General features: G+C 41.8%; 1 protein-coding gene across 1 annotated transcript in view; it reads right to left on the reverse strand.

Moving 5' to 3' along the window:
- ENTPD1 (ectonucleoside triphosphate diphosphohydrolase 1) overlaps positions 1-16,329 on the reverse strand; it is a 94,558-nt gene that overhangs the window by 52,584 nt on the left and 25,645 nt on the right. The window lies entirely within an intron of this gene.

Genomic DNA, 16,329 nt, shown 5'->3' on the forward strand with positions numbered 1-16,329 from the left:
ATCAACTAGTGAATGTACTCAAATTGTGATACAGTGGAATTCTATTCAGCAACAAACAGGGCATAAACTACTCATAAATGCAACAACATGGATGAATCTCAAAAGCATTATGCTAAGTGAAAGAAGCCAGACTCAAAAGACTATGTGTGATTTCATTTATATGATATTCTGAAAAAGGCAAAACTAAGGACAGGAATCAGATCAATACGCAGTTTCAGGAACTGAGGATTGACTACAAAGGTCCACAAGGGAACTTTCTGAGATGATGGAAACATTCTGTATCTTGATTGTGGTGGTAGTTACAAGACTACACACATCTGTTAAAATTCACAGAACTGTACACCTAAAAAGGGTGAATTTTATTGAAAATTTGATAAAGAAACGTATATCAACAAAAATATGGGGAAACAGGCACTTCTTGCATGTTCATGGGAGTAAAAATCCACACAGCCTCTTTGGTGGGGGGCAATTTTGCAATATCTATCAAAGAGCAAAGCATATATATCCTTTGACCCAAGAATTCTACTTCTAGGAATTTAACCTACTGGTAATACTTATCATTGTATGAAAAGATGCATGTATAGGAATGTTCAATGTAGCATTATTTGTAATTGCAATAATATAAGTTACTAAAGGTCCATTAATTGAGATCTGAATATATAAATTCTAGTACAGTTATGCATAATACTATTCAGGCATGGAAAAGATTGAGATCTATGAATGTTGATGCAAATGGTCTTCAAAACATTTTACATTGTGAAAAGCAAGATGTGGAACAATGTGAACAGTATGTTCCCACTGGGTAAAGGCATAGACATCTCTGAAAAGTTATAGATTCACTAGGAGGACTCACAGGACTCAGCATATAGTCATAACTCATGACTAAGATTTATTACAGTCAAAGAATATGAAGAAAAATCAACAAAGAGAAAAGAAGTATGAGACAAAGTCTAGGGGAAACCAGGTGCAAGCTTCCAAGGGTCTTCTCCCAGTGGAGACCACAGGACACATTTAATTCCCCAGCAATGAGTTGTGATAACACATGTGAAATGTTGTCTATCAGAGAAGCTCACCAGAGCACAGGGCCTTCACTGGGGTCCAGTCACACAGGCACCTACCATCCAGCATACATCAAGATTCCAGACTCCAGAGCTTCCCTGGTGGCGCAGTGGTTGAGAGTCCGCCTGCCGATGCAGGGGACACAGGTTCATGCCGCAGAGCAGCTAGGCCCGTGAGCCATGGCCGCTGAGCCTGCGCGTCCGGAGCCTGTGTTCCGCAACGGGAAAGGCCACAACAGTGAGAGGCCCGTGTACCGCAAAAAAAAAAAAAAAAGATTCCAGACTCCAGATGGAAAGCAGATGCCCAACACAAACCTCACTACCTGCACAAACAGTCCAGGCACAGCAAGCCATTTCCTTAATTCTCAGAATGGTGAGAACCCTCCCCAAATCCAAGCTCCCAGACACCAGCCAAAGGCCAACCCTGTAGGCAGGTCCCCCCAAGGATAGAGTCCCAGGCCTGCATGTTAATGCCCTTTTGCATTGAGCAATTCATAAACTATTTTACCATGTGACCTTCCTCACTCCCTCCCTCCTTCTTTCCCCTCCCTTCTTTCTCCTCCTTCTTCTCCCCCTTCCCTCTCTTCCTTCCTTCCTTAATTCTCTGAGCAATTAAAAATTCTTAATAAAAATTCCTGAAAACCCAAAGGCTCTGAGTTGAAGAGAAAGAATCTACAGCGGGTTTCCAGTTTGGATTAAAGTGACAAAGATGCTAGGAACCTGGAAGGTGGGCATAGGGTAAATGGGAAGAGATGCGTTGGTGGTTTGATGTCAACTTTGCTGATCCTCTGCCCACTCTACCACTGTGCCAGCCACTCACCCACTTAATTAGTCCAAGCATCCGTCTCTGGGTCCCCACTCATTCAGTCTTCCCAGATCAGTGTCATCTTTTTTGTATTCTTTAGTGCAAAATCGTCAGGTCTCATTGGGCCAGGCTTTGGGTGGATTAAAAGTTTTATTCGAAGGGAAATTTGGCACCTCTGCTGTTATGTATCAATACAAGAGGGAACAGCTCTCTGAATAAGATATGATCAAGTTTCTAAATGTCCATGGTAACTCTGTCACAGATCATCTGGTATCTAAGCAGCTCTCTTCAACAATCAACACAGAGTATCTGCACTTCAGATGCTTATGTGAGAACTCAATCTTAAATTGTTTAGTATCTAGTTCCTGTCAAGGATGTGACAGATACAGCTGATACTTGGGAGGGGCAATCTGAGAGTACCCTAGATTTTTTAAAGCCTATTTTCTGTACTCATTTAGTGAGGTGGAAAGCAGGAGGGGTTAAAGAAAGGTTCCTGGACCTTGGAGAAAGTGTCTTCCTTAAAGAAAAACTAATAAGATCAACCCATAACAGATGAGAGCAGCTCCTACCAAAATCGCCCACAATTTTTAAAAAAAGTATGTTCAATCTTGTGACTTGAGTATTTCCTCGAATCCAGAACGCAACTAAGAAAGTGATGTCCTACTCAATTTTGTATACTGAATGAAGAAAGACGTGTGAATATGGTGAGGCAAGGTCATCTGCATGGAGTGAAAAGGCAACTAAAAGAACTGGTCATAAAGCAGAAACTAATAAACAAAAATAATTTAATAAAAAAAATAAAAAATAAAAAAATAAAAAAAGAACTGGTCAATGCAGTGCGCCTCTAGCACAGCCTTGGGAGAGAAGGTGCCTTGGCTCGTGGTCACTTCCCTGAAAGTTCTTTCTCCATAGTGATGTAGGATGACTCCTCAAAGTTAATCAAACTAACCCCCTACTATGATTTCATGTTCAAGTTATCTTGCCATGATTTTTCTACAAGGTGAAAAGTGAGCTAATCATTGTTAAACAATAGGGGGTATTATGTCACATATAGATACCTCATATGCATGTTTGGTTTCATGGAATTCTCATTTTCTTTATTCCACAAAGTGAAATAGATTGTCTCTCCCTATGAGACGCAGGCTGCCTGTAGAATACCGATGCGATGCGGAGACCACAGGAGCCACATGTACAGCACAGTCTATGCACTTCTTGCTCACCCCCAGGCGGGCTGCTTTCTTATTTGCTCAGGCTCACAGAGGTAGGAGGGGTTCAGCCAGACAAGGAAGCACACTTTAGGGGGTCAAAGCAAACAAGAGGGATCCCATATACTCTCCCTTCTTTGGAATTATAATAATGTTCTTAGTGGAGGGGAAAGTGTCTCCACCTCAGCAAAAGCTCAGGATACCACACAAGGATACTGTACAAGGAACCATACCTTATGGTCCTTGGAAATGGTGGCTAAAATAGTTGAAATTCTTTATAAAAATTCGTACACGCCCAAAGACTCTGAGAAATGCAAGAGATGAAGAGGAAAATTTTACTCCACCTTCCAGGAAAGTCTGTTGCCTAGAACTGACCTCTGAGAATGCTGCATTGGTAGACCGTCTTCAGGGATGGGATAGCTAAATCAGATAACAAAGACGCTCCTGGGCCCACCACCACCAAGACTCTTAGGACAGGGTGGAGAAAGGCCACTCCCCCTTTTCTCAGAGCTTTATACAGCGCAGGGACGTTCATTCCATTTCTCTTGCCTACGGCTCTCTGCCTCCAGCCTCCCAGTGAGCTGATACGGGCCGCACCAGTTCTTAAGATTTGACTTCCTCTGACTTGTTCTGTTTTCCTCCTTGCACTCTGTGCATTCCTAAATTCCACCTTCCCACAACCCACTCACTCCCTGATCCACCACACCTGGCTTCTGTCCCACCATTCTACTAATGCCACCCACACAAATATCCGATGGATGATTTTCCATTTCCTATAGAAATTGACACTGTTTACTACATAAGCTCTCTTTTCTTGGCTCCCATGACACCAGACTCTTCGAATAGTCCTCTTACTTCTCTGACCCTTACTTTGCTGGCACCTTTTTCTCACCATACTCTTTAAACAGGGATGTTCCACAGTGTTCCATCTTGGAAACTTAGCTCATGTCGCTTCATACACATACGACCAACTGAACGGTGATGGCTCCCTAAACTTTATTGGGATGACCCCCTGATCTGTATCTCCGGTACAGGACTTTATCTTGAGCTCCAAATCTATAATTCTAGTCACCTACTGAACATACCTGCTTTGATGTTCTACAGCCAAAATCACCATGTCTAAAACTAAACTTTCTTTCCCACTCCAATTGTTCTGTATAATCTGCTCAGTGGTCAGCACCATGCCCCCAGTCTCCCCAGACTCTCCCTTCTCCCTCCAAGCAAACTCCCTCCGAGGTTTTACTGATTCTACCCACTAAATATCTCCCAAATCTTTTCATTTATCTATTTCTTGCCTGGACTTCTACAATAGCTTCTGTAGAGGCCTCCCCACATCTAGGCTCTTCCCCTTTAATCTGTCCTCTACTTTGAAGCTACCATGATCATCCTAAAAATGCAAACCTGATTATATGACCCCACCAATGTGAACTTCTTCAATGATTCCCATGTGTCTCCAAATAAAAGTTAAACTCTTTAACCACAATTTTAAGGCCAAGTCCCCACACAATTCAGGTGTAGTTCAAGGTGGTAGTCTCTAAATTGGCCCTTCTTTTTCATATCTTCATGTCTTGTATAATGTTCCTGCCTTTTTCTTCTGCCTGAAGCTCTCTTCTTTATCTTTTTGTACCTTATGAAGAAATTGAAGCTGAGGATAATCAGTTTATGTGTCACCACTTCCAGAAAGTCTTCCTGAAAGCCTCTTTCCCCTCCTCTAATGATGGATTAAATACCCTCCTTTGCATCTGTCTCATAGCTTCCCTCCCACAATGCTATAATGGACTTTAACCTGTGTCAGTCTCCTCTATGAGACTGAGCACCTTGAGAACACAGTATACCTTTTTAGGTCTCCAGAAACCAGCAAAGGGTCTGGTCTGTGTCAGTATTCCATATGTCAGTTGAATAAATGAATGGGTAAGATTGATTTGAATTTTTAGTACACAATGTTTTCCCTCAAGAAAAGGGGAGATTTATTTGATTATTCCAAATGTGTTTTAACTTCTCAACTCTATGGTTCTGACTATTTTTAGTGAGCTGCCAGGCAACTCGACTTCAGTTTGCATGTATTGTAGGAAGCAAGAGGGCAGATGTTTAGGCAGTAAATCCCAAATCTGGATCCCAGAGCTTAGTCATAAACTCCATGGAATACTTTCTCGCTGAATTACCAAGAATAATAGACTCAGATGATAAGTGTATAATGGAAGGAACTACACATTTAGCCGGTCCTTTCTAAGCAAGCATGGTTAACTACATTGTCTCTGACAGTGAGTCATTCTAAGAGAAGCAGTATGATTAGGTAATAATGCATCTATTTCCTTGTTTTTGATTATTATAACTATCCCGTAGGATGGACACTCACCCCTGCCTCTTAACTAGCTGTGTGACTTGGGAAAGTTACTTAGCCTTTTTAAATTTCATTTTCTAGATTGAAATTTTAAAAACATCCATCACTTAATTTGGGAAGCTGATGTGAAGATGCAGTGAGCTCTGTATGAAAAGAAGGATTAGAGTGATTCCAACCAGCCCCATTGCCTCGGTTAGTACTGTCCATATGTGGGAAATACACTAACTTATATTTAGCCCAGACATATGTATTCCTGACCTTTCAGCTGCCTCCTTGACCTTTCACCTTGGATAACTCACAGGCACCTCAAACCTTTTCTGCCCAAACAGAATTCATGCTTCCCCTTCTCCCCAAACCTGTTCCTCCCCCAGCTCTCCACAGTTCAATGCCCAGAGCTCAGTGAGCATCTCTACTACTCATCCAGTTGTGACCCAAGAAAAATGGCATCAACCTCCATTCCTTCCTCACCCTTGTCCTTCACATCCAAGGAGCCCACTCATTCAGCAAATGTTACTGAGCGCTTGTGTCAAGTCCTGGGATTCTACCTCCCAAAGATTCTGATGCCCACACCCCCCCCTCCATCACCCTGCCACCTTCTTGGTCCAGCCACCACCACCTCCCACAGCAGGCTCCTAACTGGTCTCCCTGCATCCACTCTTGCCTCTCGACAATTTGTTTGCCACACTGCAGCCGCAGTGACCTTTTCAAAGTCTCCATATGATCACATCACCCACTAGTTACTTAAAACCCTTCATAGCTTCCCATTACTTTAGAATAAAGACCACAATCCTTCATGGAACCCATAGGTCCTACTTGTCCTGCCCCTTCTTGGGTTTCCAGCCTCCCTTATCACCACCCTTCCCTCACTCTTTGCCTCCTTTCAGCCCTCACTTCACCTTTCTTCCCCTGCCACCGGGCCCCCGCACAATTTTTTAACTCTGCCTAGAACATTCTCTCCTCCCACTCTCTTTCCTTAGCTATATTCTGCTCGGCCTTCAGATTCCAGGTGCAAGTCCTTCCTCAAGGATGCCTCAGAGACCCCTTCCATGAACCCCACACTAGCTGGCACTCCTCACAGCACTCTAAATTTTTCCTCATATCACTTAAGGCTACTGTAATTAATTAGCTACCTGCTTAAGTCTTTCACCTCGTCAGTCATTCTCAAGTCTAGCTGCACATTAGAGTCACTGGAGAACTTTGTGAAAATACAAACCCCGAGTCCCATCCCAGACTAATTAAGTCAGAATCACTGAGGTGAAGCCTGGGCATTGTTAATTTTTAATGGCTTCCTGGTGCAACTAATATGTAGCCAAGGTTGAGAACCACTGCTTTGGAGGGCAAGGACCAAGTTTGCTTATCCACAACTTTATCCCTAGTGCCAAGCACACAGCAGTGTCTGCACACAGTAGGCATTCAATAAATGGTAACTGTAGTTATGATGATTATTGTTGTTGTTATGGTCAATATGGTTATGATTAAGATCATAACTTTTTCACACTTCTGGCATCTGTGATTCTTTACCACAAAACTCCAATTATGTAGCAGCCAAATCATGTTTTTAAAATTCAGCAAGTTTCTGTTTTCCTGTCAACATAGAGCTTCAATGAAGGACTGACCAGACCTACTAGACATATTTTCACAAGCTACGTCTCCAAGGTGAAACAAAATACAGCATATTAAAAGAAAACCTCAATTCATATCTTATAATTCCTTTCTATGTAGGTATGTATTAGTAACTATAGTCATTTGAATAGGAACTTTCTAGTTTTGTAACGACGAGTGTATTGGCCACTGCCTTGTCATTCTGATTCCACTTGGTTTTGCTCTTCTCTATTAGTAGTTTTTCTCTCCTCCCACATGACTTATTTTACTAAGCAAATGTCAACTCCACTCCCCACCCTGGCTCAGTGGTTACAGCCGAAGTTTCTTCAGCTTGCAGTTTTCCTGTTCAGCCCTGTGTCAGAGGGCAGGCTCTGTACAACTTTTAGAGAACCTTCTAAAGACATAGTTTCTATAGTCCTATAGTCCAGTTCTCAACCATAAACCTGCTCAGAATCACCAGGAAGGTTTATTAAAACAAAAACTGCTGGACCCCATCCTCAGAGTTTCTGATTCAGTATGTCTGGGGTGAGGCCAGAGAATGTGCACTTCTAACAAGTTTCTAGGTAATGCTGCGGATGCTGGTCCAGGGACCACACTTTGAAAACCACTGCTACCTCCCACTTAATGGCTGATATTTTAAAAAATAGAGAAGACAAGTTATGAGAGCTTTTAGGGGTACAGTGGGTGAAGACTGTATCCAATTTATTCTTTATATTTAAGGCACAACCATGGGACTTTTTCCCATGATTTCAGAGGGATTTTCTCTGTGCTATTTTTGTAAACAACTCAACACATCCCACCCATACGTCTCTTTTTATAAGAGACTGTGAAGGTATGTGGGGAAGCACACCTCCAGTCTGTTCCCAACAGGCAATTCCCTCAGCTACCTCCAGGCTCCTTTTTAAAGGCAGCTCTGGTTCACCATCCCTGAAGCCAGTCAGCCTTGTGAAGCCGACTTTAGGATTGTTTAACACAGTGGTGGAGGGGGGTTGAAATAGCAGAAAGGGAATTCCTAAGCAGCTCCTCAAAGAAGCAAGCTTCAAAATCACTCTAGGAGGTTTCATCAGGGGTTGGCGGGGAGAGGTGGAGTAAGGGATTCCAAGGTATACCAAAGAAAGCTACTGAGCCCAACGCCAGCACCCTGGCAAGATGGCAGGCAAGCAAGCAAGCAAGACACTGTCACTGGAAAAAACAGCTAGAGTGCACGTGAATTTTATCCTTAGCAACTGCTAAGCATATCATGAAAGACTTTGTTATACATCTTTCTCATACTGAAGTACTTACCAGTAAAATTACCTAATATGTGGGATTTGCTGTAAAAAATTCCGATACCAACAACAAAAAGGCTTGGTGGAAGGGAGAGTAACAGAGGAAACAAAAATCTCAGAACATGTATTGATAAATGTTGAAGATGGGTAATGGGTATGTAGAGGTTTATTATACTATATACTACTCTCTTTGTTTTTGTTTGAAATTTTCTATAACCAAAAAATTTTGTGACCCTCTTGCTGAAATAAAGTACACTATTTCTATAAATTTGAGAGACCACCAAAATCTATTAACTCTAAGAAGCTCCTGCACATCTTCCCCATAATTACCCCATATCAAATTGGGCTAATTTGATATAACTTGACTTAGTAAAACTATGTCAGTTTCAAGTGATTGGGGACTGTTTTTGTCCTAGGTGTTAATAAATCTTTCATGTTTATTTTAAGGATTTGCCAAGAATCAACCTCATGTGGAGTTTCCTGAATCCATCCTCTCCCATATTTTATGATTTAGATTACTAACTCTGAGAAGTTAAAGAACATCATCTCTGTAATGTTCTTTAAACTTATTTAGAAAAGTCAGGGGCTCTCTTAATAACTTCCCATCTGTTTCAATGACTTCTTAAGGATACATGTTTTAGTTTGAATTGATTGAACTGAATTTTTCTAGATTGAAGCAAAACAGAAGTTCAGAGGTTCCAGTTCCTTTGTAAAATCCATTATCATTGTGCACCTCCCTTCCTGTTCATGTTCTTGCACTGAACCATAACCAAAATAACATTTTTTTGTTATCTTTAGCATTTTTTCCTGCATGCCTCATCTCCAAATGATACTTAGCCCTAGTGATACTACTTTTAAAAGAATTCTCCTAGCTTCTAAACATTTTCTCAATTACTTACCATTTTTTCTCTATTGTACAAATACCTGGGGAAATGTTTTTTATTTTATAAAAGTTATGGTCATCATAGAAATTTTTAGAAAATAGAGAAATATATGATATAAAAGAAAAAACTCCCCCATAATTTCTGAGCTCCTTATCAAACTCCCTCAGGTCAAATGAGTGTTTTCAATGCCTTTCACTTTTCTTATCCATTAAGATTACTTGTGATTACAAAAGCATATTTCTCATTTAGGTGGTTATTTCATTTTTAGACTCTTAACTTTTTTGAGCCATATTCTTTAGCAAATCTGGCCATGATATCTCACCCATCATCTTTCTGATTTTTTTTTTTAATCTGCCTTCTTAAAAATTGAAGCCATGTGCCTGATTGCCTTATGTTTCTCTTCTTCAGGATTATTAATGCCTAAATGAACTAGTCATTTCTCCTACATTCTAACCATATCTTTCTTTTGTATCAGAATTAAATCAAGGAAGAAGAGCACTAATATCTTCCTCTAACTTGCAAGGAAAATCAAGAATTTTTCACACTTTGTATTTTTTGGAAAATTATATTTCCAATAAATGTCTACATAAAGTTATAGTGCTTCAGAATTTCATACAGGATTGTGGTGGGGGATAGTGGAGGACAGGGCTGCCAACATCTCTTGTGACCTTCTTCAGGCCAGGCACTATAGTAGGCAATTCACGTAACTTTTTTTCACTTAATAATCTTAAAGGTCCTGAATGTTAAGTACTGTTTTAGCCCCTGTTTTACAGATAAGAAGAATGCAAATGAAATAGGTTAAGCAACTTCTCCAAGACAAGGTGGTAGAATATCTTTGAAATACTGTACTAATAATTTGCATATCCAGTGTACCAAGTCCTCCCTTAGTTGAAATACTCCACTGATGGTCTATTTTGCTTCTGTCCTTGCTTTGTAATTTGTAAGAAAAACACTTCATCCAAAGCCTCCACTTGACTGGGGTGGCTTATCTTATTCTCATACAACAATGTCCTTTTCACTCTCCTTTGTATTCTTACCCAAAGCCCTTCATAGAGCTGCCAATCTCATGCTTCTTTGTATTTTGATATAGACAAACACTATCTTTAACATTCGCTCCCCATCCTAAAACATCTATGTCTTTAAATAAGAATAGACTTCGTGGCCCTTAATGAATTAGAAGGTCCATCCTTCTAACCTCTTTGTAACATATAGAGCTTCATGTTTATGTAGAGTAGAAGCAGCATGTCTATTTCAAGAGGTTACACTTTGATTCGGAAAAAAAAAAGAAAAAAAAGAAGATAGTCAAAATAAAACTTGGAATACTAGACTGATCAAATTTCCCTAAAAGTTGTATCATGAATCATAGATTTAGTCTCCTTTTTTCTCTCTCAGCTCTTTTCCTGGAAATTAATATAGTTTATTATGCTTGACATTGGAAGATGCAAAGTCCATAACCCAGCACATTTCTACGGTTCATTCTAACGTTGGTCACTCACCTAAATCAAAAAACAAAAGCAAAACAAAAGCTAGAGGTTACTGGATCTGGGATCTTGAGTAAACACACATTCTCACCCTTTGTTTTCTCAACTGTAAAATGAGGATTAATGGTAATACCTACTTGACAAGGTTGTTAGGATGATTAAATTTAATTGAATAATGTGTAAGAAACTGCCAAATGAACTGTAAATTAAATGATTGTGATGATTCATATGATGATGATTATAGTCCACAATGCCATAACTTCATCTGTAATCTACATATAAAATCAAATATGCAAATATGCAATACCCGAGTAACCAGAGGCTTTTTACATCTGTAAATGGGGTTGAAAATTTTTTTAATTTCCCCAAATTCCAAGGTTCCACTTTTTCTCATGATAGAAAAGTCTAGGGTGAATGAGAAGATTCCTGTCACTTTAGCATTTGCTGATACTTTTCCTCCCAGGATTTGGTGCTTTTAGGAGCCAGTTTTGCTGCTGACAATGGGCATGGGGAGCCAGAATCTAGGGCTGACCTTGGCTTGGTGGGTGTCAGTCCTGAGTTGCCCTCTCCCTTGGGTAGCAACATCAGCCTCACGTTCTAGAATCAGGAGTCGCAAAGAAGCGGGATGCAGTAGGGAGGTTAGGGAACCCACACATTCTTCCTCTCCTGCTGATCCTACCCCTTTCCCCAGGTTTAGCTTTCAGGTTCTTTTCAGGGCAATATGGAGGGCCTTGTGCTCTAAGTACCCTCTACGTTCCGCTGCTTCTCACTCAACTAACTTCCAATTTGGAGGAGTTAAAGAAGAAACAGTCTGGTGACCTTAAAAGTAGAAGGGAGTTGTGTGGTCCTTCACACCTTAAAGTGAATTGTTGAGATGGACTGTGTTCCCCAAACCTGGCTGTGGCAAAGCTGAACAGAAAGAATAGGAGTTTGGAAGTAGTATAGAGAGCGGAGGGGCAAATCACCCCTTGGGATGGTTTAGGAGCAAAGGGCTTTAGGGAGCTCCCAGGCACTGGGCAGCAGGGTGGGAGGACATAAGGGATCAGGAGTAGAAGAATGGCTCAGAAATGAGGCCCTCAGTTAACACATCTATTACTTCACCAGCACCCAGTTTTGCCCAGTACCTACCCTGTCTCCTTCCCACCTCCTCAGGTGGAAAGAGCAGGACTCTAGACCAGAAAAGCTCCCGTGATCCTCACAGTCATGTTCATCATCATTTGTTATGTGCTTGCTGGGTACCAGGCACTGTGCTAAGCACTTTACATGCATTATTCACGAAATCCTCCAACACTGTAGATATCATTAGCCCACTTTGCGCTTGAGGAAACTCGGGGGTCAGAGAGTCTAGTAATGTGCTCACGGTCACACAGACACTGAGTGCAGAGCTGGAATTTGAACACAAGCCTGTCTGAGTCTGGGAAATCTATGCTCTTAATCACCAGGAGGAACTGATAATCATTTAACTCTTTTCTCTTCTATCCCTGCCACTCCCACCTACCACCTACCCACTTCCTTCAGCCAAGTGGAGCCAGTTTACATAGCCATCCTCTGAGAAAAGTTGCAACAGATGGTTTCTGTCTCATAAGTTGCTAGGTTGGGTTTTGTGACTAACCTTCCAGTCCTGTGACCTTATGATCTTAGCCACAGAAGACTGTTCCAGCAACTGCTGCTTGAGCCAAAGTGTGGGCTGGGCTTGCATTATTTCATTTAATATTTATAGCAAAGCTATAAACTAAGTACTAATATTAATCCCATTGTACAGGTGGGAAAACTGATACTCAGAGAAGTTAAGTTACCAACCTGAGGTCACATAGCTAGTAAGAGGCAGAACTAGGATTGGAAGTCAGTTCATCTGAATGCTTGAATACCCTGCTCTACCTTCTTTTGGGGGGAAGATCAATGGAGTTGGCCTGGAACAAGAGACCCTCCTGAAATCAATTAGTGACAACAGAGGGGAGTTGTCCAGCCATGGCAGCAGATGCTGCAGAACAGAGAACGAATCAGAGAAGAGTGGAGTTTTTGCCATGCAAAAATGATCAGAGGGGGAGACTGCCACAGTAGCTGTCGATTCACATGAGCTGGAACTACAACCACAACAAAGGGGCCCCCATTCCAGCTGATATGCAGTAATAGAGCCTGTTACTTGTGTTTCCTAACTTCTCCGTACGGGCCTGTCAACTCCTATAACCTCAGGTAAAAGAACCCAGTCCGGGGCTTCCCTGGTGGTGCAGTAGTTAAGAATATGCCTGCCAATGCAGGAGACACGGGTTCAAGCCCTGGTCCGGCAAGATCCCACATGCCGCGAAGCAACTAAGCCCATGTGCCACAACTACTGAGCCTGCGCTCTAGAGCCCATGAGCCACAACTACTGAAGCCCGCGCACCTTACAGCCCGTGCTCTGCAACAAGAGAAGCCACCAAAATGAGAAGCCTGCACACCGCAACGAAAAGTAGCCCCCGCTTGCCGCAACTAGAGAAAGACCGTGCACAGCAACGAAGACCCAACGCAGCCATAAATAAATAAATAAATCTATTAAAAAATGGTAAACTAATTAAACAAACAAAAAAAAGAACCCAGTCCATGTCATCTGTGCCTGACACATACACACTCCCTTAGGCTTAAACCCCCTGCAACACACCCCATCCTAATCTGGCCTGATGGAATGGAGTGGGGAGAGCCTTGGAGCCTTGCAGATCCCGATGCTTGAATTCTAACCACAGCCCAGCCTCCAGCTTTACTTCCTCTCCCAACAAGTAACTCTCTCCCCTCCTTCCTCATTGTCTGCCAGCTCCAGGAGAAGGACATTGAGGCCTAGGGCTGCTTTCCAACAGGCCCTCAGTATTCTGGGTGTACATCAACTGTTTCCTGGGGGAACAGCAAGTCAGATGCAGTGTGCAACTCAGAAGGCCATACAAGTATTGGTCTCCAGAATTTCCACTTCCTGGGTCTACCAGGGTCTTGGGGTGGCTGGGGAGTAAAGCCAGAATCTTTTTCCAGGCCTTCACACCTGCAGTTAGCCCATGAGACTCTCTACATGAGACATCAGAGTGCACAGCAGTCCCCATGTCTCTGAGGTTGGCCAGAGTGAAGAGTTGCTGGTGAGAGTCAGTGTGGGAAATGCTGGCAACAAACCATGTAATACGTTTTTAGTGCTCCCATAAAGTCTGGGTACTCTAAGGAACTTGTATTCATGAGCAGCTGGTGCTGTATCTGCAGATGTCACGCATGATGGGCTGTTCCAAGAAAGATCCAGGAATACAAAAAGCAGGATTTCTTGGCTTCAGTGTCTCTTCCCTTTGATACTCTGTCTTATGGACAATTTGGCAAATAGTCAAATTGCTATCCTGATCTTTCCTACAAAAAACAAAAAACAAAAAAACAAAACTGAAGAAGAAAATCACCTGGGTATTAAAGCATCCCACCATATTCTGCCCTCAGGAAGGCAGTATACAGTAATCAGAAACAGACAAAAAGAAAAAAAATTTGATTAGGAACCTGTATTTTTTACATAGATCTTCTACTTCCTTCCATCCTCTTCCAGGGCCTCCTGCTGTTCTATTTCTTGATAACCAAATTGTCCCATCTCCAAATCTGTTCCTCCTTTCCATAATCAGTAATATCTAGAAACTGAGTTCCCAAGGCAACCACAAATATTTGCTATCCTTTCTGTTATGTGACTTGCCCTAAAAATAAACTCAGATATTTTTCCTACCATCAAAATGCCAGGAAGAATGTAAATGGATATTGGGTTTTTTATGCAGACCTATGAAATAGAGAAGGCACAGTGCTACTTAGGCAAAATTTCTAGGAATACTGTGAAAGTCCTAAAATAGAAGATATTTATAAAAATTCAGCATGTTAGAAGATTATTCCATGTATAAAATGGAACAAGCAAAGGAAGGCTTGGGGGAAAAGGATTAGAATAAGCAGATACACGTAAGTTACACACACCCAAGTAAGTAGAATTTGTTTTCCTTTTTAGAAAGGGAGTAGCAAAGAGAAGAGTGCACATTTGCTCTGAGGTCTAGTCAAGGTTTAGCCTCTTTTCTTTGAAATGCCCCCTTGATGTGCCAGGCAAGGACCCCCCAAGACCTCCATTTGAAACTGACAGTACTTGAAGCCAATTCACAAACAAGATTTGCTTTCTGTTCTCATGTGACTCCGGGGTGGCTGACCCTTCAGGAATCATGGATAAAGTCTCCATTTAAGGCTCCAACGTGGTAATGACCCCACTACGCAAATCATTGTGAATTAGGGAGCTTCCAAATTAAACGAGGTTCAGCAAATGGCAGTGTCACAAGAGCAATAGTGACAGTCATAAAACTTTACATTTTGATGATCTCAACAACAGTTTGCAAACACATTTATGTCCACTCTCTTTTCTGATCCTCAGAAAAACTCTCTAGGACACAGAGGATACATATACACACATATATAAATCCCGTTTTCAGGTATGTAAAAGCTGAGGCTAAAAAGCAAGGGAACTTGTCCAATCTGTATGTGGCTGGGTGTACAAGGCTTCCACATCCAGCCCCGTGTCCTTTTATCTTAGATGTTCTCTGTGTCTCCACCTCGCCATTCCCACTATCATCCAAGAATCCTAAAACCAATAGGATTTGTGATACAGAGGACCGGAATTTTAAAAAGCATCCTTAGAGCTTTCAGGGAATCAATTCAGAAATAGATAAAACAATAGAAAGACTGTGGAGAAACAAACAAACAGTAAGTGTTCAGATGAATTAATGCAGGATGAAGTCAGTAAGGCAACAGGGAAATTCTCTCTCTCTTCCTCCTTCACACCCTCCCTGCTCATGACTGTCTGTTCTAAAACCCAGGACTTCCCCAAATGGCCCTATAATAACCCTTTTCTCCAATATTGGACAGTCCCTTAAAGTCCTCTGGCTAAACTTCCTGAGTGACCAGGAGCAAGTTTCCAATTTTTTCTTGGAACTACCATATTAGTACCAGTCACATTCATGTCCCTACCCCCTTCAGCACATGTTCCTTATATAACGTAGCCTCTGGATCCTTCCCCTTTTTGGACACATCCACCCACCCAGTTTATCAACATCTCACTTTCAATGTGATGCACAAAGGAAATGTACCACCCATAAAGTGATTTTCAGTTCTTCACTCAATAAATCAACCATAAAGTTGGGGGCAAAAAGGGCTGTTGTAGGAGTAAATGAGGTAGTGAAAGTCAAGCACTTAATAGGGGCTGGCACAACCTAAGTCCTTTATAGATGGCTGCAAATCAGTGCCTTCATGGCACTATCTCTGCAGTATTAGCTACACACGTCAGAGCAGTGAGTTTTGATAAAGACATTAAGAAGCCGGAGGGAAGAAGGTCCAAAGAAGAGAAAGAAGCTCCTACTCACTGAACTTCCATCAGCAGTTTGTCCCTCTCTGTTTGCTCCTGCCCAGTTTTGCCCTCCTCTGGTAAAGATATAATTGGTTTTCATCCTGAGGAGCAACCCCACCTAAGTCCTGGAATATATGAGGAACTTTTTCACCTTAGCGGGAGAGCATCTGAAAAACCATGATTGCTCCCATGCCTGGGGTCAAGTGTCCTGGAAGGACTCTAACCTCCCCTTTGGGAGAATCTGGAAAAACTTCTTTAGCTAAATCCATCCCAAAGTGTATACCAGTCTGTCTGGCTACCTTTCATTTCCACTCCAGGACTAG

Source organism: Mesoplodon densirostris, chromosome 1 (assembly GCF_025265405.1).
Source record: "Mesoplodon densirostris isolate mMesDen1 chromosome 1, mMesDen1 primary haplotype, whole genome shotgun sequence".
Classification (NCBI taxonomy): Eukaryota; Metazoa; Chordata; class Mammalia; order Artiodactyla; family Ziphiidae; genus Mesoplodon; species Mesoplodon densirostris.